The sequence below is a fragment of the Psammomys obesus genome, unplaced genomic scaffold (assembly GCF_907164565.1).
Source record: "Psammomys obesus unplaced genomic scaffold, mPsaObe1.curated_primary_1811, whole genome shotgun sequence".
Classification (NCBI taxonomy): Eukaryota; Metazoa; Chordata; class Mammalia; order Rodentia; family Muridae; genus Psammomys; species Psammomys obesus.
In genome coordinates, this window is record NW_026585504.1 from 9,960,426 (window position 1) to 9,984,646 (window position 24,221).

The 24,221-nt window shown below is 41.1% G+C and overlaps 1 pseudogene; it reads left to right on the forward strand.

The window, feature by feature from the left end:
• The first annotated feature begins 18,802 nt into the window (after positions 1–18,802).
• On the forward strand, positions 18,803–18,921 carry LOC129675625 (small nucleolar RNA SNORA17; annotated as a pseudogene).
• Positions 18,922–24,221: the final 5,300 nt, after the last annotated feature.

Below are 24,221 nucleotides of genomic sequence, written 5' to 3' on the forward strand. Positions count from 1 at the left end.
GGCCCAATGCAAATTCACAAAGTTACATAGAACATTGTGAGGCTGTTTGTGTGCCCTGATGGCACCGTTCTCAGCCGCGAACTTTTGACAAGAGCGCAGGTGGCCTTTGCAGGACTAAAGACAGACCTCTAATAGTTAATAGGCAACCAAGACAGAGGTCCTGAAAGTCCAGTGACTGTTTCGTTGAGTGGACACACAACAATTTACTTAGCTGTTGGCCCTGTTTGGCAGCTCCGTCTGTCTCTATTCTTTCATATTTCAGATCTTTATACACTGTGGCTTCTTTTTCTTCTTTTGATTTATTTCTTTAGGATAATTTCCAAGAGTGGGATTACTGGTTAAAACAGTACAAACATCTCTCTGGCTTGTAACATATTTTTCCATATTGCTTTCCAAAAATGTGCCTCGTTGCCCTCACACGCGCAGGGAGGCCTCCTACTTCGTTCTTACCTATTTGCTGTTGGCATCTGCTAGTTCTCAGGAGCATGCACTTTTTGCTTCAGCTTTAGATCTGTTGTAGAACTGAAGTACCCTAGAGAGCGGTTTCTTACACTTTTTCGACTTGTGGGCCTTCTTTAATGTGACCCTGGCTGTAGGAGTATTTAAAATAGGTGTGCGTTTACTGATAGTAGAAAATAAATTCATCCACAGCAATTATTCACTAGTGTGCCTACGTGTTTTGCCATTTATTAAAGTTGAAACCAAATTTGCATACTAATGAGATGGATGTGCTTGTTCATTTTTACATAAATCCTCAAACCGTGGCTGAAAGTATGCTATCACTGTACCTATATATGGTTAGGCACCTTTCAGAAATCGCTAGAAATTCCACCCTAATTCTAAGTCTAAATTCACTTAACATTTTACAGTAAAATTAGGTCCGCAGGGGCTCAGGGGTTCAGAACATTGGCTGCTCTTCCTGAGACTCAGATTCAATTCCCAGCACTCATGCGACGGCTCAGACACACACGCAGACAAACATACACACAAAAATAAAAAGAAATAAATATATGTTAGAAAAGAATTTCAAGTCAGCAACTCAAACAGCAAGTAAAAAGATTTGTTTGTTTACATCTCTATGTGTTTATTTACTTCTTTGTGTGTCTGTGTATGTGTGAACCGCGATGCATGTGCGTAGGTCACAGACTATTTTACAGGGGTCATTTTTCTCTTGCCAGGCTGTGAGCTTCCGGGAGCAGACACAGGACGTTATGCTTGGCAGCAGGTTTCTTTTACCCACTGAGCCATCTTGCTGGCCCCCAGAGCAGTTTTTAAGATCAACCATTCTAACACAGTACGGTCCAAACCTAAGCTAACCTGACGCATCATGAAACACGGGAGGAGGGAAATTATCAGGTCTTGTTTTGCTTAACTGAGCTGTCATGTTTCGTAGAAGCAGAGGATGCTGTCCACACATCAAAAGCACCACAATAAAAACCCAGCATGCTTCTACGTGGGTCATGTGTTTCCCACAGATGGTGGGTGCCGTGTGGCGTGAGAGCGGGAGTAGCAGAGAGCTCACCGTGGAGTTGCATGTAGGTTAGTGCTTAGCCTGTTACACATTGGATCTTGAATTAGGTTTGGTTTCTGCATATCTAGAAGCCATCTGTGGCTGTCAAACTTTTCTTGATCCCCGCGTTTAGTTACGAAACCCCAGTTTAAGAAACTATGACTTAGAAGGACTTTCTGCACATTAGTTTTCTGCTCCGGCTAGAATATGTGCGTCCCTCTGAGACAGGTGTGATTGATATTCCCGCTTTACAGACAAGAACACTGAGGCTCACAGAGGCTGAGTCACTTGCTGATGGTGTCAAAACTGTCCTCTACCACCTGTAGGCATGGTTCTCTCAGAGCTGCCTTGAAACCACTTAATTACTCAAATAAGCTACTTCCGCCATGGCCTTTTCACCCAATCTAAACTCGTTGTACCTACCCACATCTGCGCCATCCCTATTTATCTGTCTGTCCCCTCTTCTTAGCCGGATTCTCAGATTGTCAAAATAAAATACTCAGTTTTCATTTATGTCTGTTTCATCTTCTTTGACATTGAAGAAGAGTCCCTCAGCTCTCAACTCTGGCTAGATACTAGAAACTTTGAACACCCAAAGTTAAGTCTAGAGTCTACACCCAGGAGCCTGGATTCAAATGACTTGTAGCCTGGGTTTGGTTCTGGGAATTTTTTTTTTTTTTTTTTTTTTTTTTTTTTTTTTTTTTTTTTTTTTTACAAAGTTCATTGGCCACTTTGGAGGAGGCTCTAACTCAGATGATTCTTGGTGTCTTCCTAGGTTTCTAGAGAAGTGTGTTTTTCCCCCTTTTTTTTCATTTCTCTTTCCTTCTCCCCCTCCTTTCTCTCAATGGTAAAACGCTTGACTACAACCACCATTGCAATCATGTACCTACCTGCCTCGACTACTATTTTTTTCTGTCCTGTGCTTTTCTTTAGCAAAACGAAATGGCTGATTTTCCCATCAAATCTCTCTCATTGCTACTCCAGCGGTGTGTAGCCACTCACCTCACAGCCTGTATCGAGGGCCAATTCTTCTGGTTCACCTCGGTTCTCATCTGCTTCATTCTAGTGGCTTTTCAATTTGCCATGGAAGGTGGAGAATGGTTTCCATGTGTGGGTAGATGCAGCTAAGCATGCTGGCAAAGGCCTGTTAATTCCAGCTCTCAGAGGTAGAGATGCAAAAAGGATGGGTTTAAGGTGGCCTGATCTTCTTAAGGAGACCCAGACTCAAAACAATGCAAAGCCCGGGGTGCACTCAGCGGTTGAACACTTGCCTGCCATGCGCAGGACCCGGCTTTGAGCCTGAGCACCACGAAAGAGAGAAAACAAAGCATCATCGCAGTTAAGGTCACAGAAAACTGACCTTTCAAGTCTAGACTGGCCATCATTTTCAGCTATTTTTTTTTCATTTTTGTATTAAATATAAGTTGAAGGTCACATATGGCTAAATAATTGTCATAAGTAGTGAACTGTGCATTTAATGAAAGATGTATGTGTGAGAGAGAAAGCTGAAACGAGAGAGGTTAGTGACTGATGGGAGCATGCAGGAAAGGATCTGATGCATGATAAAACATAACCGTGGGCAGTGGGCACGCAGCATGTCCTGGGCATCATAAATATCCACAGCCACAAGGAAATGGGCCATTTCTCCCTAGCCACTGGCCCTCAAATATTTGTTATATGACCGAATAGGAGATGCTCACAGTTACGATACTGTTGCATTGTCCAAATCTTTTCCAACAGTCTTCTTTTAGAACTGCCTGCAGAGCCAGCCCATGAGTCAGAAAGAAAACGGGCCCTGTTCCTCTACTCTCCGTTTGTTTTTACCAAAAAAGGCAATGCCCAATTTCATTGCCTACTGTGTTCATCAGCTTTGGTGCCAAATGATCTTTAGTGATGGGCTGTCCTTTTTCCCAAGTTCACGCTACCCTGAGGACGAAGATGCTGCTACTAAGAATATACACGAAGTGTGTTATGGATTCGTGGGGTAATTTCAGAGTAAAAGTTCCCCAAATTGTACCCAGCTCCAGGAAACTGCAACTGCTGAGCATAGGGTGTTGTCTGCAACTAGGGGATCTTACTTTGAAGCTCATGAGAGTTGGGTACACACTTTAGCCTCGGGTATTTTTCTCATTAGAGAGTCTAGCTTTATTATTTTCAAAGGCATTTATAGCGAAGCAAGGATAATAATCCTCTTTTAAAGTGTTTGATAGGTGTCCAGACTCTGGGAGAAGGGCGCTATATTGCTATAATAAAAGCAATATCTAAGCCATGGAAATGTGACACGTTACACACAGTAAGATAACAATATTCTTCTATCTTTATAACACATTAGCTTTTCGACCACAGAGGACGGATCTGAATGAAACTGCATTCTCTCAGCTGTCCCTGTCTTCCCTTGGGCACGCATTCCCGGAACAGCCACTGCAGTCCTCATATATAGAGCGGGGCCCTGGAGCAAACACTGCTTTTTCTCTTTGAGCAAGATTGGAGTGTGGGGATTGATGCTGTGACCTCTAGGTTAGGATACGTTGGTGACCTGTTCTAGCACAGCACATTAACGAAAGCAAGTGGCACTGGGCTTCACGATTTGAAAGTACTAAGAAGTTAGCTTTTCTCCCTGGTTCCCAATTCTATATTTTTTAGAGGCATTTATTTCAAATGGTAGGAGTTTAAAGGAGAATACTGCTAATGGGATTAAAAGAAAAGGAGAAAAAGCAGAACCTGCAAATTTTACTGCATATTCTTTTACCATTTTGGGTTTTTGTTTGGGGGGGCGTGGTTTTTATGCACTGGTATATGGTGGAAAATCAGTTCTTGGGGGTAGGAAATGAGAGTGGTAGGAGTGGTGGGGTAGGGAGGGGGAACAAGCCTTGTATTGTTTGCTTTCCGTGGTGTAAATACTCCCACCTGGAAAATTTCAAGATCCCAATGTGAGGGAGCTAAACACATCTGGGAAAAGATGCACAGAATAATGTTCTCATGGTCCAGCGTGAGCTGGCCTTAGATGCTGGGCACTGTGGTATACATGGAGGCCCTGGGGACGAGCTTCCGAAGGAATTTAGTTTGACAGCACCACCCTCTGGAAGAAACAATTTGAATAGGAACGAATTAGAAAGGCATTCTATTGAAGGTTATTGAAAGAAATTGGAGGGGAATATTATGCAGCCAGCCTTGATGAGACCTGAGAGGCTAGGGTCAGATAGAAGGGGAGGAGGACCTCCTCTATCTGAGGACTAGGGGAGGGCAATAGAAGAAGAAGAGGGAGGAAGGGCAGGGTTGGGAGGTGATGAGGACAGCAGCTATAGCGGAGATAGAAAGTGAATAAATTGTAATAAATAAATGAGTAAAAAGAAATTGGAACACATAGTTTAAAGTGAAGTTCTTAAGCCCTTTGATAAAATTTATCTGCCTCTAAGAATCCACTAAGAATTTCTATTTTTTCTTTTATCATCTCTAATCAACTCAGTTCCCCAATTTTTAATTTTATTTTTGAGATTATAATATAATTACAAGATTTCTTTCCTCCTTTCCTCCCTCCAAGTTCTTCCATATATCCCTCCTCATTCTCTTTCAAATTTATGACCTCTTTTTTTCACTAATTGTTGCTAAATGCATATATGTATATACATAGTATAATATACATTAATATATACTATTAATATATAAATTTAATCTGTTCAGTCCAAATAATGTTTTCAGGGCTCACTGCTTGGTGCTGGACAACAAACTAGTGTGGTCTTCCCTGGGGAAGACCACCTCTCCTGCTTCTAGTTTTCCTTGGTTGCCTGTAGTTTTTTTGTTTGTTTGTTTGCTTTTGTTTTTGTTTTTGTTTTCAGGGTTGAAGTCCTTGTGGACTTTTCATCCAGTCCAGCATGTTACATGCTGTCATCTTTGATCAGCCCGTGTTTGGGCATCATGTTGGTGATTTTACAGGCATAGTTTCTGATGTTACTAGGAGACACAACCCTAAAGCAAACTTTCTGACCCTTTACAATCTTTTCATCTCCTCTTCTGCAATGTTCCCTGAGCCTTAGGTGTGGGAGCGCTTCGTAGATGTATCCATTTGGGACAGAGCTCCACCACCATGCATTTTGATCGGCTTTCTGTAGTGGTCCCTGCGTGGCGCAAAGAGAAGTTCCCTTGATGAGTGAAGGGTATAAGGACAAATATTAACAGACTGCTGTTAGGGATTATGATGGCTTAGTACATTATTGGTTGTAGATGCTCCTCCAATAACTAACCCTTCACCAGCACTGAGTAGCTATCCAGATTTTCATCATGTTGAACAGGTCTTAAGTTCAGTTAGAAAACTGTTGGTTACTGCCAAGATCTGTGTACCACTACTTCACTCTTAGGGATATTGTGCCATGCTGGTCATTGATGTGGTTCATAGGCATCAAAGCTGACTAGAACTGTTGGTTGTGCCCCTCCTTTGGAAGCTTACACGGTGCCTTCTGGTACAATAAAAGCTAGTCCTCAGGGAGGGATATTCCACATGTTTAAATTGAGTTGTTTAGTTTTTTGTTTGTTTGGTTTGGTTTTTGTTCTTTGTGTAGTCTAGACACTGACAGCTATACAATGTCAGATGTATAGCTAGTAAAGACTTTTTCCCATTTTGTATTTCTGTTTCTTCACTTCAATGATAGTATTCTATGCTGTACAGAAGAGTTTTTAGTTTCAGGTAGCCTCATCTTTCAAATTTCAGTCTTAATGCCTGTGCCACTAGAGTTCTGTTTAGAAAATCTTTTCTTGTGCTTATAAATTCCCTACTTTCTTCGCTCCCAGATTCTTCATGTCTAAGGTTTTAATGCGAGGTCTTTGATCCATTTGGAGTTGAGTTTAAGATGTTTTTCAGTATCTTCTTAGGATTTTTTGTAGTTCATAAGCATTTAGAAATTTAATAATTTCTTAAAATTTTTCAATTTGGTAGAATATACTTTTTCAAATATGTACTTATGATTGTCTGAATTTCATTAGTGTGTTGCAATGTTTTCTTTTCATCTCTAATCTTATTAATTTAGGTCTTTTCTCTCTTGCTTTTGGTTAATTTCATGAATTTGGTTTATCAATTTGTTTATTTTTGAAAAAAAAAACAACTCTTCTTCTTTTTGTTGATTTAAATTAGTTATTTCTTTTTCATCAATTTTGATCCTGGTCTTAATTATCTCCATTTTACCAGTCTTGAGTTTGGTTTATTCTTGATTTTCCAAGGACTTGAGATATACCACTGAGTTATTTATTTGAGATCTCTGGTTTTGTAATACAGGTACTTAACACCTACACCTCTCCCCTTCACACTGCCTTCACTCTGTCCCATAGGCTTGATATGTTGTGTTTTCATTTTCATTTGAGTCTAGGAACTTCTGAATTTCTTTCTTGATTTCTTCCATGCTCTAAACATCGTTCAATATTGTGTTTCTTAGTTTGTATGATTTTGCGTATTTTCTGTGGTTTCTCTTGCTGTTCATTTCTAGCTTTATACTATTATTGTCTGATAAAAGCCAGGGAATTTCTAATTTTTCTATATTTTTGAGACTAGGTTTTTGTCCTAGATACTACCAATTTTAGAGTAGTTTCTATGGACTGTTGAGTATTATTTGGGTTGAATATTATATAGATGTCTGTTAAATCCATTTGCTTTATGATGTCATTTATTTCCACTGCTTTTTCGTTCGGGTTTTATTTAGATGACTTGTCTGCTGGTGAGAATGGGAGTACCAAAGTCACCTACTATTAGTTACTATGTTGGTATTAACCTGTGCAAGCCTAAAAATGTTTGTTTTGTGAAACTGAGTGCACCTGCTCTTGGTGTGTATATCTTTAGAATGATAATTTCCTGTTGGTGGTTTATTCCCTTAATCAGTGTGCAATGACCCTCTTTATCTCTTCTGACATGTGTTGATTTGACATCTATTTTGTTAGCTATCAAAATAACAATTCCTTACTTTTGGAATTCATTTACTCCATTTATTTTGAAATGCATTTGTCCATCCTGTGTTGCTTATTTTTGTTGGGAAGATGTGTTTGTAGAAGGTGCATGAAGTGGTGTCTTGCTTTTCACTCCATTATGCTAGCCTCTATCATCACTGAGATGTGTTTTTTATTTTTTTAAATTTTTTCTTTATTAATTACACTTTATTCACTTTGTATCCCTCCTATGGTTCCCTCCCTCCTCCCATCCCAATCCCTCCCTTCATCCACCCTCTGCATGCATGCCCCTTCCCAAGTCCACTGATAGGGGAAGTCTTCTTTTCCTTCCTTCTGATCCTAGTCAATTAGGTCTCATCAGGAGTGGCTGCATTGTCTTCTTCTGTGGCCTGGTAATGCTGCTTCCCCCTCAGGGGGAGGTAATTAAAGAGCAGGCCAATCAGTTCATGTCAGAGACAGTCCCTGTTCCTATTACAATGGAACCCACTTGGATACTGAACTTCCATGGGCTACATCTGTGCAAGAGTCTTAGGTTATCTCCATGCATAGTCCTTGGTTGGAGTTATCAGTCTCAGGAAAGACCCCTGTGCTCAGATTTTTTGGTTCTGTTGCTCTCCTTGAGGAGTTCCTGTCCTCTCCAGATCTTACTGTTTCCCACTTCTTTCATAAGATTCCCTGTGCTCTGCCCAAAGGTTGCCCATAAGTCTCAGCATCTGTATTGATAGTCTGCAGGGCAGAGCTTTTCAGATGTCCTCTGTGTCAGGCTCCTGACTTGTTCCCTGTTTTCTCCTTCTTCTGATGTCCATCCTCTTTGCCTTTCTGGATAGGAATTGAGCATTTTAGCAAGAGTCCTCCCTCTTGGTTAGTTTCTTTAGAGATGTGTTTTATTAATTCATGTTATTTTGTTGGTTTTGTGATGTTGTGATGTTCATTTGATTAACAAATATGTTGGCTTCTTTTATTATTTTTTTTAGCTTCTTGGATGTGTTTGCAATTCTCCATTTTTTGAAGTATACTCACATCCAGTGTCCTCTATAGATGCATTGCGGTGCCCATACATTGGTTCACATTGCTTTTATCACAAAATGTTTTCCTCTTTTCTTCAATTATGATTGATAGTTTTACTAGGTATAGGAGTCTGTGTTGGTTCTACGATCTTTCATGGCTTGAAGTTTATACATTGCTCTAAGACCATCTGGCTTTTTAAAATTTCCACTGAGAAATCATCTGTTATTCCAATGAGCCTGAGTTGGGCATTCTCTCTTGTAGTTTTCAATATATTTTAAAATTCTGTGTATTTAATATTTTAACTATAATATTGCATAGGGAGTTTTTATCCTGGCCCATCTATTCGGTTCTGGATGACTCTTTGCCCAGATGTGGAAAAATCTCTTCTATGATTGTATTAAAAATAATGTCTATGGCTTTAGCATCAGATTTTTCTCTTAATCTGGGACCGAAATTTGTAGATTTGGTCTTTTACAGTGTCCCAGAAATTTTGTATGTTCTATTATTATGCTTTCTTTTAACTTGTCATTGAGTTTAACTGAGTTACCTGATTCCTATACCTTGTCCTCAAGCTCTGATAGTCTTTCCTCCTTATGACTCATGATATTAGAGAGGTTTTGAATTGCCTTATTGAAAATTTCACTTCTAATATAATTTCAGTTTTGTTTTTATTCAGATTTGAATTTCTTTGTTGAATTCCTTTATCACATGTGTAACTGGCTTCCTTATATCATTCAGCTGATTGAGCTCTTCTTAGAATTCATCTTTAAATTCATTCACACATTTGTTTTCACGTCCTCTTTAAAATATTTGAACATATTAAAAATTAATTCTTCATCATAATCTTTAATAAATTCTTTGCCTTACTTAAATTTTGTCTAAGTCATTGTTGTTGGCTGCTAGTCTATAAAAGTATACTTATATGAAGTTTATTCACAGTGATTATCAATGCAGAAATGAGGCTTATTCTTATCTAGAACATGATCTTAAAGCATCCGAGTAAGTTTTATGTGTTTTGAAGACACACATCTTATACAAAGGTAAACTCAAAGGTGAGGTGGTATAAAGGGTCTCCTTAATCACATTCGAAGTAGAAGCTGGGATTTGGGGTGTTGGTGGTAGCCTATGGCTTTAATCACAGAACTTGGGAGGCAAAGGCAGGCAGATTTTTTAGTTCAAGGCCAGCCTGGTCTACAGAGTGAGTTCCATGATAGCTAGGGATACATAGAGAAACACTGTCTCAAGTTGGGATTTGCTAAATGTAAACGGACAGCCTTGTTTACCAACTTAATATATTGGTTTCCTGGCATTGGAAGGTCACATGGCTTTGGCTATAGGCTATATGTGTGTTTTCCATCTCAGAGCAGACCTTTTTTACTGTGCATTTCACACCCATTACTTTTCTATTGGTAAATTTTGTATCATTAAATGGGTCAAAGTAAGCATCTGAAAATTCCTGTCTTAGGATTACTGTTACTATGTTGAAACACCATGACTAAGAGCAACTTGGGGAAGAAAGGGTTTATTTGGCTTACATATCCTGAGTCACAGTCCACAGAAGGAAGTCAAGGCAGGAATTCAACTGGGCCAGTACCTAGAGGTAGGAACTGACACAGAGGCTACGGATGTGTGCTGCTTACTGGCTTGCTCCCCATGGCTTGCTCAGCCTGCCTTTCTTATGGAGAGAGCTAGGACCACAAGCCCAGGATGAATACTACCCACAATGGGCTGAGCCTTCCCTTGTCAGTACTAAGAAAATGCCCCAAAGACTTGCACAGACCAATTTTATAGACACACAGTCTCATCTGAGGGTCCCTCTTTCCAAACTACTCTAGCTGATGTCAAGTTGACATAAAACTAGAACGAAACAATTTTTACACACCTTTAAGAGACCAACGTATTTGGGACTGGTGGTTGGACCTCATTTCGCTGTGGCTTTTCATGTTACTGCTTCCTCATTGGGATTTTGTCATCTTCACCTGCTCTGTCGAGATGTCCTGGAACACCTGGGTTGAGTGAACATTTGTTTCAGTGCTTGGGATTTCTATTGCTTCATGGACCTTGGCTGTGTGTGGCTTAAACTTCATGAGAAGAGACTTGACATTGACTCTTGGTGGGTTGAGTTTTAGGTGCTTCATAAGTGTGTACCAGAGGCTGGGGGCCCAGACATCCCTGAGCTGATCTCAGTTGGCACAGAGAACAGAAGTTAGTGTAGAAGGTGGCATTCTGGGGATCTCCTGACTTGTAGCACAGGGAGTAGAAGGATAGAAGACTCGTGGAGGCTAGAATCTGGGGATCCAGGGACCCCTTACTTATCTTCATAGGGCCTAAGAGTGATCACAGAATGACATCCATCAGTGGTCAAGATAACTCATGATTTTCCCCATGTAGTTGCAAACACAGACATGTGACTTTGAAAGATTGCACTGAGACATGTGGGGTCATGGAGAGAGTTGCGAAGAAAGGCAGCGTGACAGGGAGTTCACCAGATGGTGGGCAGTGCTCCAAGAGAAGGTCATGTGTACATGATTTATACTCCAAGGCTATCTTTTAGAAGATAATGCCAAGAGGAACCAGAGCCACATGGGCCTTCTCTCTTGTTTTCTTGCCCAGAATCTGAAAGGGAAGATAAGGCTCAAAAGCTTCCCAGATCAAGTTACTGGTTTCTACTAATCCGGTTGTATCTGGTATAAATCCTAAGCATGGTCAACACAAATAACCACCAAACAAGACGAATGGGCATTTCTTACCCTCCCACTCCCCTTCCTCCTCCTTTTCCTCTTCCTCCTCTTCTTCAATGTCTTTTCTAATAATACTGATTGTTTTTGTTTTTGTTTATTTTTATTTATTTTTTTTTTACCTACTGAGTGGGCAAGCGTTGCAACTGGTAATTAAAGGCTATTTCTAAGGCACATGGGAGAGTTTGATTTTTGGAAAACGTTTTAATGATCTTTTTTTTTTTTTAAGACAGAATTTCGTGAGTCACACATCTTTTTTGGGTCTTAACTAGTTACATGGCCAAGAACCACCTTGCATACCTGAACTTGCTACCTCCACCTCTGTAGGGAGATCTCTGGTCTCCTCTGATCTCAGCCCTCCCAGTGTCCTTAGGTCATATGTTTTCTGAACGGAAGAATTTAGACAGGATGAGTCAATATTCAAATAGCAATGACTTTAATCAGATCCATCAAGGAAGCCAAGGCCAAGAATAGGCCAAGCTGAGAAGAAACAGCCTCAACCCACCAGGCTGGGGGCTCTATTTTTCTTCTTTTTGTTGTTGTTTTTTTTTCTGTTGCCTCCTCCAAAATGTGTCCTCCAGAGTAGGCACTTCTAGAAAAGGGAAGTGCTCTTCTTAGAAACCCACTTTAACCCAACATTCTGTTGTAAGTAGGTATTTACTGAGTCAAAAGTTCTACTAGAAGAAAGGGCAGTAGAGCTCTGTGTATGCCTCCCTAGATAGGGAATCTTGAAATTGCTGATGTAACTAGGAGGGGCCACTCCCAGCCAGTGTCCCTCACACCTTCTTTTGGGGCCTTGTCTGAGCTATTCCAAGCAGAAACGACCCCTGCCATTGCTTTTTATCTTGACTATCACCATTTTCTTTAGACTCGGTATCAGTACCTCGAGCTGAGCCATCTGCTGTTCTTTATGCCCATATTTGGAGGCCTATTGCTCAGTCCCTCCAGGATAAAACATCCTGCCTAATATGATCACAGGCATGGGTCCTGATGCCCATGATCAGAGGTTCATATGATGTTGGGGACTGAACCCAGGGTTTTACGCTACCAATTGATCCATACCCCCAGCCCTGAAAATGTTTTAGTCTGTATCACATAATTTACAGCTAGTTAACAATAGCTGACCCCCCAAAAAAAATGTAGGCTCAAACTAAAGCGATGATTTCCCTTTTAAATCTAGGCAATAGGAAATAACACACACACACACACACACACACACACACACACACACACACACGGTTGGGGACGTTAAGGAGAGAGGGAGAGAATCTAAAATAGAGCCAAATCTCTGGTCAGACTAGAGCTGTGGAGAACCCATTCTACACGATGGGTTGATTCAGATGACATGGCTATTAACTCCAAGAATCCCATGCCATGTAGCAGTTGGCAGATTGCATTTAAAGTGGACGAGAAAGATTGTCAGAAAGTTTTGTGATGTCAGAACAATCCACCCACAAATTCTGCATAGTAGAGAAGATGATACCTTCAGAGGAGGAATTAAATCCACAAAAGAAACAGTAAAAGTAACAAAATGTCTTAAGTTTTTAAAATATTCCTACCAGAAAATGCGCAACAAAATATATTACAGATCAAATACAGATGGGCCGGAGAGGAATTGCAACAGTAGACCGGGAGTGGAGCTAAGGACCTCTGTCCTGAAGGGAAGCCAGTGTAAGGCAGAAGGGCCAATTTCTCTGAATATTGGCACTTAGCTTTCTGTAATAATCAATAAAAGGAATGTTGGATGCCTAGTCTATGGCTAGTGTGAGATCATCCAACGTGCCTTAGGGCAAGACACCCAAGCAGAGAGAAAGGATAATGGGAAAGGCAGGGCCCTAAAGCTTGGGAGAGGCAGGGTCTCTCCTTACTTCTAGGCAATCCCTTTTCCATATGGTCCAGGGCTGGACCAAAGCAAGGTAAGGATGTTTTCTAACATATTAGGAGAGGAATAAACAGCTTCCAGTGGCACTGTGTGAATCATAGTTGTTTCTGCTTTCATTGGACTAAAATAGGGAGTAGCCTGTTTTTCCCCTGTGTGTGTGTGTGTGTGTGTGTGTGTGTGTGTGTGTGTGTGTGTGTTTAAGTTTCTCACTTTTCACACGGTGGAGTTGTGGCTTTTCTATCTTACACATTTCTCCTCCCATCTATACGCTGTAGTTTGCTCTAAGTCAGGCGGTATTATAGGCAAGGATCAGAGTACAGAGGACTTCCACTTATACCTCCGGTTCTTGTGGAACAAAGAATGTGTCAAGTACACATGAGTAGTGACAGAAACAGATACAGGTTATTAAAGAAGAGAAAGTCATTCCTAAAAATGGAAGTCAGAGGGCTGAGAAAGATAGGCAGCCTCATTGCCTGAGCCATGAGCTTTCTGAGCATACTCGTGTCGTTTCCCTTCCCACAGCTCCTACACCTGATACACTTGGAGTTCATGAGCTTTCCCGGTGAATGTTATGTTACATGGGTAATTTTGGTCCCTTTGAAATCCGTTCCTTTCCCCTCCCCTCCCTGGTATGACTTACTATTCTTGTGACTATGATTCCTTTATTGACAGCAGAACTAGTGTTTTCAAGCTTTCATCAGGAATAGGGAGCAGCGGCTCTTTGGGAAAGTTTCTGGGATTGGGACCACTGAGGCACCTGGCCTTGTGGGCTAGGTAACTATCAGTTGTCGTCCTTGAAGTGAGAAACAGCTACTGTGGGACTGCTCTGACTGTGGAGGCACCCGGCCTCAAAGACCCGAGTGTCTACTGGGTCTCGGTTCTTTAGCTCTGATTAAGCTGTTGTTACTATTTTAAATATTACTTAATAAGTTCTCTCTCTTCTCTCTCTATCTCTCTTTCACACACACACACACACACACACACACACACACACACACACACACACAGTCCTTTGGTTCTGTTCCTCTAGAGAACCCTGACAGAAACAGGTACATTGATTTAAATTATAAATGCATAGTTTAAAATGATAAATAGTGCTAGGAGGATTCCATAGGAAAGGTTCCCCAGTTCCACTCCTGCTCTGATACAGACTTCTTCTATTTATCTTGATATGTGAAGCCCTATGCCTGTATAGGACTTTGTAGTCACAGGCTTTACACATTCCCAGGTGCACTCATGTGGGAGATGAGGAGTTTTCTTGTCCTCCCTGTATCTCCTCCCCATTTTATATCCCTTTAGCTTAATTCTCGACTTCATCTTGCCACTTTTTATTAAATGAACATTCATCACCAAGACTGTTTTAGATGGTGTTCACTCATTATCAGGCAGAGTGAGTGTTATTACAGTTTTTTTTAATATAAATTCTGTTCATCTTTATTACCACCTCGTGCTTTCATTTGCTTAGTTTTCTATGAAAAGTTCACGTAAGAAACAGTTCTCACCTCAAAGACAAAAACGATTCATTCTGAAGTCAAATAATGGTGACTGTGGTACAGGATACCATATTCCAATATGGCAACAATTCTATGTTTTAGAGTAACACAACAAAGAAGATCATAAATCGAGATACCTGTCAAATAAGTGGAAGCTCTAGGTAGGCAGGTCACAGAACAGCAGGGAAATCTCAGCTACAGGCTTTGGTGCTTTCTGATAGCATCCTTAGCCTTTGGTTGGTGGAAGCTATGTATCTGTTTGTACATTCCAAGGCAACAAATATACAGAGGTAGGAAACAAATAGCTATGAAGAGAGCTAAGGGTGGCCCAAGATAATTGGTCTCTAGACTTAAAACATCCCATCCTCTCTGCATCATTAGGATCTAATCATCAGCCTTCTAACAGATTGTTTCCAGAACTCTCGGTATAGGACCTGTTTGTATGATAGGTATATAATTTTAATTTTCCCCAGTTTTAGTGATAGATCTGAAAAGAACAAAAACCGTTTCAACTCTGTTCTCTCTATCCAAAGCATCTTTCCTTGCACTTTCCCTCCTTTCTTGATTTCTTCTTCCTCCCTTCCATTTGTCTCCCCCTTCTCACTCAGTCTCCTTCCCCCTTTCTTTCCATCCATGAGGCCTTCTGGTGTAATCCAGTGTGGTTTTCATCAGGCACCCGTGTGACAGCTCACATACACTTGTAGCTTCAGTTCTGGGGAAGCCAAGCCTGGCCTCTGTGAGCACTGGACATGCATATCATGGTGGACATCATTGTTTCTGGGGTCTGGGGTCTCTGGGGAACCCTGATACCTTTCTTATCCTGTCTTCAGCTTGCTACGTGCTATGGCTACTGCTGCTCATTTGCTTCATTTCTTTTTAGAAACTTAAGCATCTGCAGATTCATTGTGATATTCCTTGGTGATTTTCCATTTTCATTTATAATTGTAGGTAACATAGGAAATTCATTCATTCTGAAAACCTGTGTCCTACTGTGAACTTTAGATATTATATAATTTTATGTTCTCCTTCTGGAATTCCCATTAGTCATATGTTGAGTTTTCTGGCTTGATTGTCTACATTAAAAACACTTTTTCCTTTCTATTTTTTTCTATTTTATTTGAATCTTAGTTATAACACTTTCTAGAAACTACTTACTTTATATTTTATATTTCAATTTTTACCATTTCTTTTCCTTTTGTTCAGTTTTTATTTTTGTGAAAAAAATCTCTCTTGTGCACTGATTCATTTTTTTCTTCCCAAAGCATTCTGCTTTTATACTAGAGATGTAATGCCCTCACTATTACTCTCTGGAAATATTAATTATAAATTTTCTCTTTCATTCATCTCTATTTTTGCTTTAACTTTCATTTTATATTTTTCATGTTCCCTCATACTTTAGAAGAAGATCTATGAAGCTAGATGGATCCTCTTTATGTTCGTGGAGGTCTGTTAAACTTGATCCTTGTAGTAGGGTGATGAAAACGATCTCAGGAACCATGCAGATGTCTGTAGGAAATTCCTTTGAGATTCCCATTTCTTTTCAGAGAGAAAGAATGTTTGAATCCTTTAAAAACTTGAGAGTACAACAGACTAGAATATTTTTCAAAAAGAGCACAATTTATTGACTGACCAGATGTTTCTTAAATTTCATTTTAAACTCTGGAGCCTTTCGCATATTAGGTACTCTCATATTCAGTATTCAGTTTTTAAAATGTACTTCTGTTTCTTACATTTTCCAGAAATATTAAATCAGAATGTAACCAGTCTTCTTTAGAAAGCTTTTATTTTTTTCAACACGTGCCATTAATAGTTCATATTCATGTACTTAAAACAAAATTAATTTCTGAAATGGAAATTTGATCAGTAACAAAGTTGAAACTAAAGATTTTGAGGGTTGATGAGTGAGATAATTCAGACATCCATGAAAATTGCCATTACATGTCTAAAATTTTCCCTCATGACAGCTTCCTTGTTTCTATTCATTCTTTTTTGCAATTCAAATCTTACCAAATTCTTCTATTGCCCTGACATCTTTAGTTCCAAACCTTAAATCCAGTTTGCAGGCCACACAAACTAACAGCATGGAATTTTTCTTCGAATATAGGGTAATGAGGCATAATGGAATGATCTTTTGCCTGAAAACAAACAAACAAAAAAGTTTAACTGGTATTTAGAGTTACACTAAGAAATACATCGGTGAATTGAGAATCTGTAGGCAAGAATCTGATCATAGAGCCATTGCCTCAATGATGAATCTTGTGATGGTTTGGGTAGATAGTGTCCTTCCCGAGAGGCTTCTGCACTGGCGTATGGGATCCAGCTGGTGGCGATGTTTTGGGGTTCTGTGAACTGGAGAAGGTGGGATTTGCTGGCGGAAGCAGGTTATTGGGGTGTGTGAGGATAATCTGGCCATCACCTCTGTCACCCTGGGTCTCTGTGATTGGCTTGGCTGACTCTGAGGGATGAGCAGGTGCCTCTCCTTCCTCACCGCTCCCTGGGCACGGTTTCGAAACACGGATGCTCAGTGGACGAGGACGACCTTCCCAGGCAGAAAACCATTCTGTCAGGAGAACAGCCGTAACTCTGCTCCCTCGCTAAGTTTCCGAGCAGGCTCTTGCGAAGGAAGTCACTGGTGGAGAGCCCATCCTTAGCTTGCCTGTCTGTCTATGCCTTCTGACCACATTAAACAAGGAAGATCATTTGCCACGTGATCGTCTGTCCTGTCACGTGATCTTCTATCCTGATGCTCTCTTCGAGATCGTGGGCTCAGCAAGAATGGATGGGACCTTTTGAAATCACAAGCCAGAATATATTCTTTTCCCTCAATTTATTTATGTTCGAAGCTCTGTCCCACTTATGACAGAGTACCTAACATTAATCTCTATTTAAGACTGATGTGGCATTGGAGAAGTGTGGAGTGGATTCAGCCTGTGGTGGTAGCCATGGCTGCCCACAGATGTCGCCATCAACAGATTTCCTTCGGGAAACTGTTCGGGAAATGTTTACCAAATGCACCCGAGGAAAGGGTGCTCAGTGCTCACACAGTCATGGTCGTATTGAAAATACGGGGAAAAATAATGATTCATGCAGAACAAGCAAAGTACTCAGAAGAGACTTGCAGCAGTAGTGAAAATAAATAGTCACATGATGGGCATTGTTCTGGGTCTAAATAGTAGATTTAATAGTAGATTGTAAAAACAAGAAACAACCCCCAAAGATCAATTTCCATGTACTTGAAATACTCCCCAAATAAAGTTCAATAATATTTACAGAGTTACAAAAGTATCCAGGATCCAAGTAAAGAAACAACCAAAGACTTTATAGTTACCAGGCATGAAAATAATCAGGACAACAAGGACAAGAAGGAAAAAAACAAAAAACAAAAAAAAACCTAAGCAAGTCAAAAAATTACACTGTCATTACAATAATAAAAAAAAAGTAAAACAGAGTGCATGAAAGCTTATTTCATGATTTTGTTTCCTATGTTCTTAAAATTACATGTGTGAAAAAATATAAAGACGTAGAAATGAAAGCTATAGTTTCTGAGATTAAAAACACATCCAAAGGGATTAACTACAAATCGGAAGTCAAAGAACAGATATGTGAACTCAATGGCATTTCAGTTTAATATGGTTTAATAAAAGCTATTAAAAACTCAGCAAAGAGGAACAAGGTGAAATGAACAGAATTTAAATGCTCTGTGGGGCCATTTAAATGGTCAAGTACTTTAAACTGGAGTGCCCAGAGGAGAGGAAGGAGAACACAAGAACCTACCAGTGTCAATAATGACTCTAAATTGCCCAAATTTGTGAAAATCCGTAATCTACAGACCCAAGAAGCCCAGTTACCCCAAAGCACATAAGCAAAATGAACACAATACTAAGAAACATCAAAATCAAACAACTCAAAACACTTTTAGCCAAGAAGCCACTCCCAATTGACAGCGACCGGGAGAAGGGAGATCAGTTGCTTAAATGAAGTAACGCTGGGTGTATCACCTACACTCCAAAGCAGGCCCCACACTTAGGAGTGGTTGCACAAACTGGACTCCATGTTTGTTTGTTATTTTCAAAAGAGAAAAATAACATGACAGTGGATGGCTGGTGGGTGGTGATGGAAGACCTGGGTGGAGGGGAAATAATATGATCAAAAGAAATTGTATGAAATTCTCAAAGAATAGATAAAAAACATTATTAAAACCAGTAGTAAAGAGAGAATCTTGGTGATTAAGAACATTTGCTGCGCTGCCCCAAGAGACGCTGCGGGTGTGGCTGCTGTGTCACATGTGCGTCAGTAGGAGGAGAGAGGCCATGTCTACGCTCCGTGTTTTGACCTGTGCACATCTGAGATGACCTCCAGTCTGATGCCAGGTAGGCCTGGGGGGAGCAGACCATGGCCGAGATGACCCCTGGCCAGCTCCACAATGCACGAGCAAGGCATTGCACTCCTGAGATCACCCCTGAGACGACCCCAGACATAGAGACCCGGGCACCACTAAGAGGAGCTAGCAAGTCGTGGAGAAATGAAAGAAAAAGAAACAGAAAGATGTGGGCACAATGAAGAGAGGCAGAGCTGGAGGCTCGATGGTAGTGAGGGATGGCCTGACGTGAGTAGCACTGATGCCACCAGGGACCAGGGTGCTCCTGGCCTGTGCATGGTGGGAGAGCTGGCCCTGGGGGGGGGAGTCGTGAGAGCAGGAGAGATGACCCCATCCCTAGCCAGCTGCCAGCCCTGGGCAGTACCTTGCCTGGGCAGCAGGGTTGAGCCGGTCCTGGTTTCTGGGAGTGGGGGTGGGGTAGGAGGCACTGGGTCGGGGAGTGGGGTTGTTGCTGGTGAGTCTCCCCAGGGGCGTGAGAGCACTAGATGACCAGCTCGGATACTTCCCAGGCCAGATCCAGGGTTTGGGATTGGCCCAACATCTACCTTATTGATGAACTAATGGATTACACGAAGGGGCCGATCCTTCAGATCCAAAACTACAGGATCTCCATGACAGGAGGCAACAACAGGATATCCGAGGGGAGTCCCCGTGAGGCTCCCTCCAGCACTGATGGAGTAGCAGAAGCCAGAGGCCTCCCACCAGATCAATGAACATTTGCAAGCAAAGAAGTGTGGAAAAAGCAGTGCACCGTGGGACACACTGTGACACACTGCAGCCTCCACAAGTTTTATTTCCCCCTCTGTTGGAGAGGGAAGCGTGGAGGGAGGGGGCGAGGGGAGGGGAATTGGGTAGGACTGGGTGCACAATGTGAAAGTCACAAAGAAGCAGTAAAAAGCTTTTTTTTAAAAAGCTTTAAAAAGAGCATTTTTTGCTCTTGCCGAGGACTCGGTTCCACAGGATGGCTCACAACTGCCCACAACTACAGACACAAAAACAGTATCCAAACCTGCCTTTGTCTGATTTCTGTGGACACCACACACACGTGGTATGTGTACGTACATACATAATACATATATACAAACGTACACGTAAGCAAAACACTTATACACATAAAATAAATAAAATAAATCTTTAAAAGTACTTTTAAGGTAACTGCAGAAACTGACAGGAATTTTCCGGTGATTGATGGCCTAGAATTTGGATTGAACCAACAGCCGGATATGGATGAGCCAAAAGACCAGCCCCTGTTCCTGGAGACTCTGACTTCGTCAAGCTAAGAGGGGAGTTGGGAAATCTATCCATGAACCAGTATCCGAAATGACATTAGGCAGAGTTAGTATGGAGCCACACTTTCTCCCTTGTCTCTAAGAATCCTCAACCATTTCCTACTCCACTTACTGCTGCCAACATCTCCCACTTGCTCAGTTTTCACCTATGTCAAACATGCTAATATTTTGGCATGTATAGATCCCAATTTCCACATGCATGGAAATATAAATATATATATCGAGAGAGGGAGAGAGAGGGAGGCAGCTTTTTCCTCCCTTTTTCTTCTTAGCTGTCTATAACCACTGTAGCACCTTTTTTTATTTTTTAATTTTTTATTTAACTTTTATTAATTACACTTTATTCATTTTGTATCCCCCCATAAACCCCTCCCTCCTCCCCTCCCGGTCCCACCCTCCCCCCCTTTCTGCATGCATGCCCCTCCCCAAGTCCACTGATAGGGGAGGTCCTCCTCTCCTTCTTTCTGATCTTAGTCTATCAGTTCTGTAGCACCTTTGATCCCTGAAATCAAAACAATGTGAAGATCCCGTAGGACAAAGAGATGGTCTTCCTTGTCCTAGATCCAGGTCAAGGACACAGGAGGAAACGCATTGGCTGTGGCTGGAGGGACCTGGGGTTTCACAGTGAAGATTTATTTGTGGAAACATGGCTAGTCCGAGTGTAGAATTCTGGAGAATTCACTAAGGTAACCCGCATCCCCCTACTTTCTCACTGTTTGACTCCATCTATGGACAACTCGCACAACCCTGTTTTGGTTTTAGAGAAATGATCACATCTTAGAACGGAGTTGTTTATTTTGTCATCCAAATTTCTAAAAAGATGTTTTAGATAAGCAGTTCATTGCTGTCTTTGATCTTAGACATCAGCCTCAAAGTATAACATTTAAAAATAATTCTGGGTGGTTTCTGTTATTTTGGCTGTTTTGCTTGCATGGAGGCTTATTTGAAGATGTTTCTTCTGTTTTTGAGCATTTTTATAAGATGGTCAATTTATGTTTGTCCTTTGTGATAAAACTGATTTTTTTTTAATTTTTAAGTTTTTCTTCACAATTTATTCATTATATATCCTGTTTGAAGGATTCAACTTCCCCAGTCCCACCCTCTCTCCTTCCTCTCATCTCCTTCCCCTAGCCCACTGAAAGGGAGAGTTCTCCACTATTGCCATCTGCCCCTAGCTAGTTAATTCTCATCAGGACTGCCTGGATCCTCTTCCTCCATGGACTGGCAAGGCTGCATCATCAGGGGCAAGTGATCAGAGAGCAGTCAACTGAGTTCATGATAGAGGCAGCCCCTGATCCCCTCACTCAGAGATCCATATGGAGACTGAGCTGCCAATCAGCCACATCTGAGCAGGGGTCTAGGTCCTCTCCATGCATGGTCCTCCATTGGTGCATCAGTCTCTGCAGCACCTCCTGGGCTCAGACCTTTTAGTTTTGTTGGTCTCCTTGTGGGGCTTCTGTCCTCTCCATGTCCCTCTAATCCCACCCCTCTCTTCCTCCATAAGGCTCCCTGTGCTCTGCCCAAAGTTTGGCCCTGAGTCTCAGCATCTGCTTTGATCTCCTTTCAGAGGACCCTCTATGGTAGACTCCCATCCTGTTTCCTCTCTTCCACCACTTCTGGTGTGTATCCTGTTTGTCATTCTGAATGAGATTTGAGCATCCTCCCTAGGGTCCTCCTTAGTGTTTAGCTTCTTTAGGTCTATAGATGGCTATCCTATATTATATGGCCAATATCCACTTATTAGTGAGTAACTATGCCTGTCTTTCTGTTTCTGGGTTACCTCACTCAGGATGATCTCTTCTAGTTCTATCCATTTGCCTGAAAATTTCATGCTTTCCTTGTTTTTAATAGCTGAGTAGTATTCCATTGCGTAGATGTGCCACAATTTCTGTATCCATTCCTCTGTTGAGGAACATTTAGGTTGTTTCCAGATTCTGGCAAATTCTCAATAGAGGAACCTTGAATGGCTGAGAAGCACTTAAAGAAATGCTGAATGTCCTTAGTCATCAGAGAAATGCAAATCAAAATGACCCAGAGAGTTTGCCTTACACCCATGAGAATGGCTAAGATCAAAAACTCAAGTGACAACACATGTTGGAGAGGATGTGGACAATGGGGAACCCTCCTCCTTTGCTGGTGGGAATGTAAAATTATACAACCACTTTGGAAATCAATCTGCTGTTTTCTCAGAAAATTAGGAATCGTGCTTCCTCAAGATCCAGCTATACCACTCCTAGGCATATATCCAAAAGATGCTTAAATATATAGCAAGGACATTTGCTCAAGCATGTTCATAGCAGCTTTATTCATAATAGCTAGAATCTGGAAACAACCCAAATGTCCCTCAACTGAGGAATGGATAGAGAAATTGTGGTACATTTACACAATAGAATACTATGCAGCAATTAAATGAACGAAATCATGAAATTTGCAGGCAAATGGTGGGATCTAGAAAAGATCATCCTGAGTGAGGTATCCCAGAAGCAGAAAGACATAAACAGTAAATACTCACTTATAAGTGGATATTAGACATATAATATAGTATAAACATACTAAAATCTGTACACCTAAAGCAGCTAAGCAAGAAGGAGGACCCTGGGTAAGATAATCAATCCTCATTCAGAAAGACAAATGAAATGGACATTGGAAGAAAGAGAAAACAGGAAACAAGACTGGAGCCTACCTCAGAAGGCAGTGTATCAAAGCAGATGCTGAGACTCATAACTAAACTTTGGGCAGAGTGCAGGGAATCTTATGAAAGAAGGGGGAGGTAGGAAGACCTGGAGGGGACAGGAACTCCACAAGGAGAACATCAGAACCAAAAATTCTGGGCCCAGGAGTCCTTTCTGAGACTGATACTCCAACTAAGGACCATGCATGGAGATAACCTAGAACCCCTGCACAGATGTATCCCTTGGCAGCTCAGTGTCCAAGTGAGTTCTCCCGTAAGGGGAACAGGGGCTGTCTTTGACATGAACTCAGTGGCTAGCTCTTTGATCACCCTTCTCCTGGCCCCTTGAGGAGGGGGGAACCTTACTAGGCCATAGAGGAAGACAATGAAGCCAGTCCTGGTGAGACCTGATAGGCTAGGGTCAGATGAAAGGGGAGAAGAACCTTCCCTATCAGTGGATTGAGGGAGGGGCATGGGAGGAGATGAGGGAGTTAGGGCCAGATTGGGAAGGACTAACAGAGGGGTTTACAGCTGGGATACAAAGTGAATAAATTATAATAAATAAAATAAAATAAATAAAAGGAAAAGACATTCTCCCAGGGAGCTTGTACAGCTGATGAACACCTTCAGCACAGTGGCTGGATACAAAATTAACTAAAAAAAAAAAAAAAATTCAGTCATCCTCCTGTATACAAAAGACAAATGGGCTGAGAAAGAAATTAGGGAAACAACACCCTTCACAATAGCCACAAAGGACATAAAATACCTTGGTGTAACTCTAACCAAGCAAGTCAAAGACTTGTGAAAATGGTCGTCTTACCAAGAAAAATCTACATTCAATGCAATGCCAATCAAATTACCAACATAATTCTTTGCAGATCTTGAAAGAAAAATTCTCAGTTTCATATGGAATAACAAGAAACCCAGAATAGGTAAAACAATCCTCTACAATAAAAGATCTTCTGGAGGGATCTCCATCCCTGATCTCAAACTGTACCATAGAGCAACAGTAATAAAAACTGCATGGTACTGGCATAGAAACAGAATGATGGATCAATGGAATCAAACAGATAACTCAGAAATAAACCCACACACCTATCTACACCTGATTTTTGACAAAGATGCCAAAACCATGCAATGAAAAAAAGACAGCATCTTCAACAAATGGTGCTGGTCTAACTGGAAGTCCACATATAGAAAAATGCAAATAGACCCATTCACCCTCCACAAAATTAAAGTCCAAGTGGATTGAAGATCTCAACATAAAACCAGACACACTAAATCTGTTGGAAAAAAAAAGTGGGGAAGAGCCTTGAACTCATTG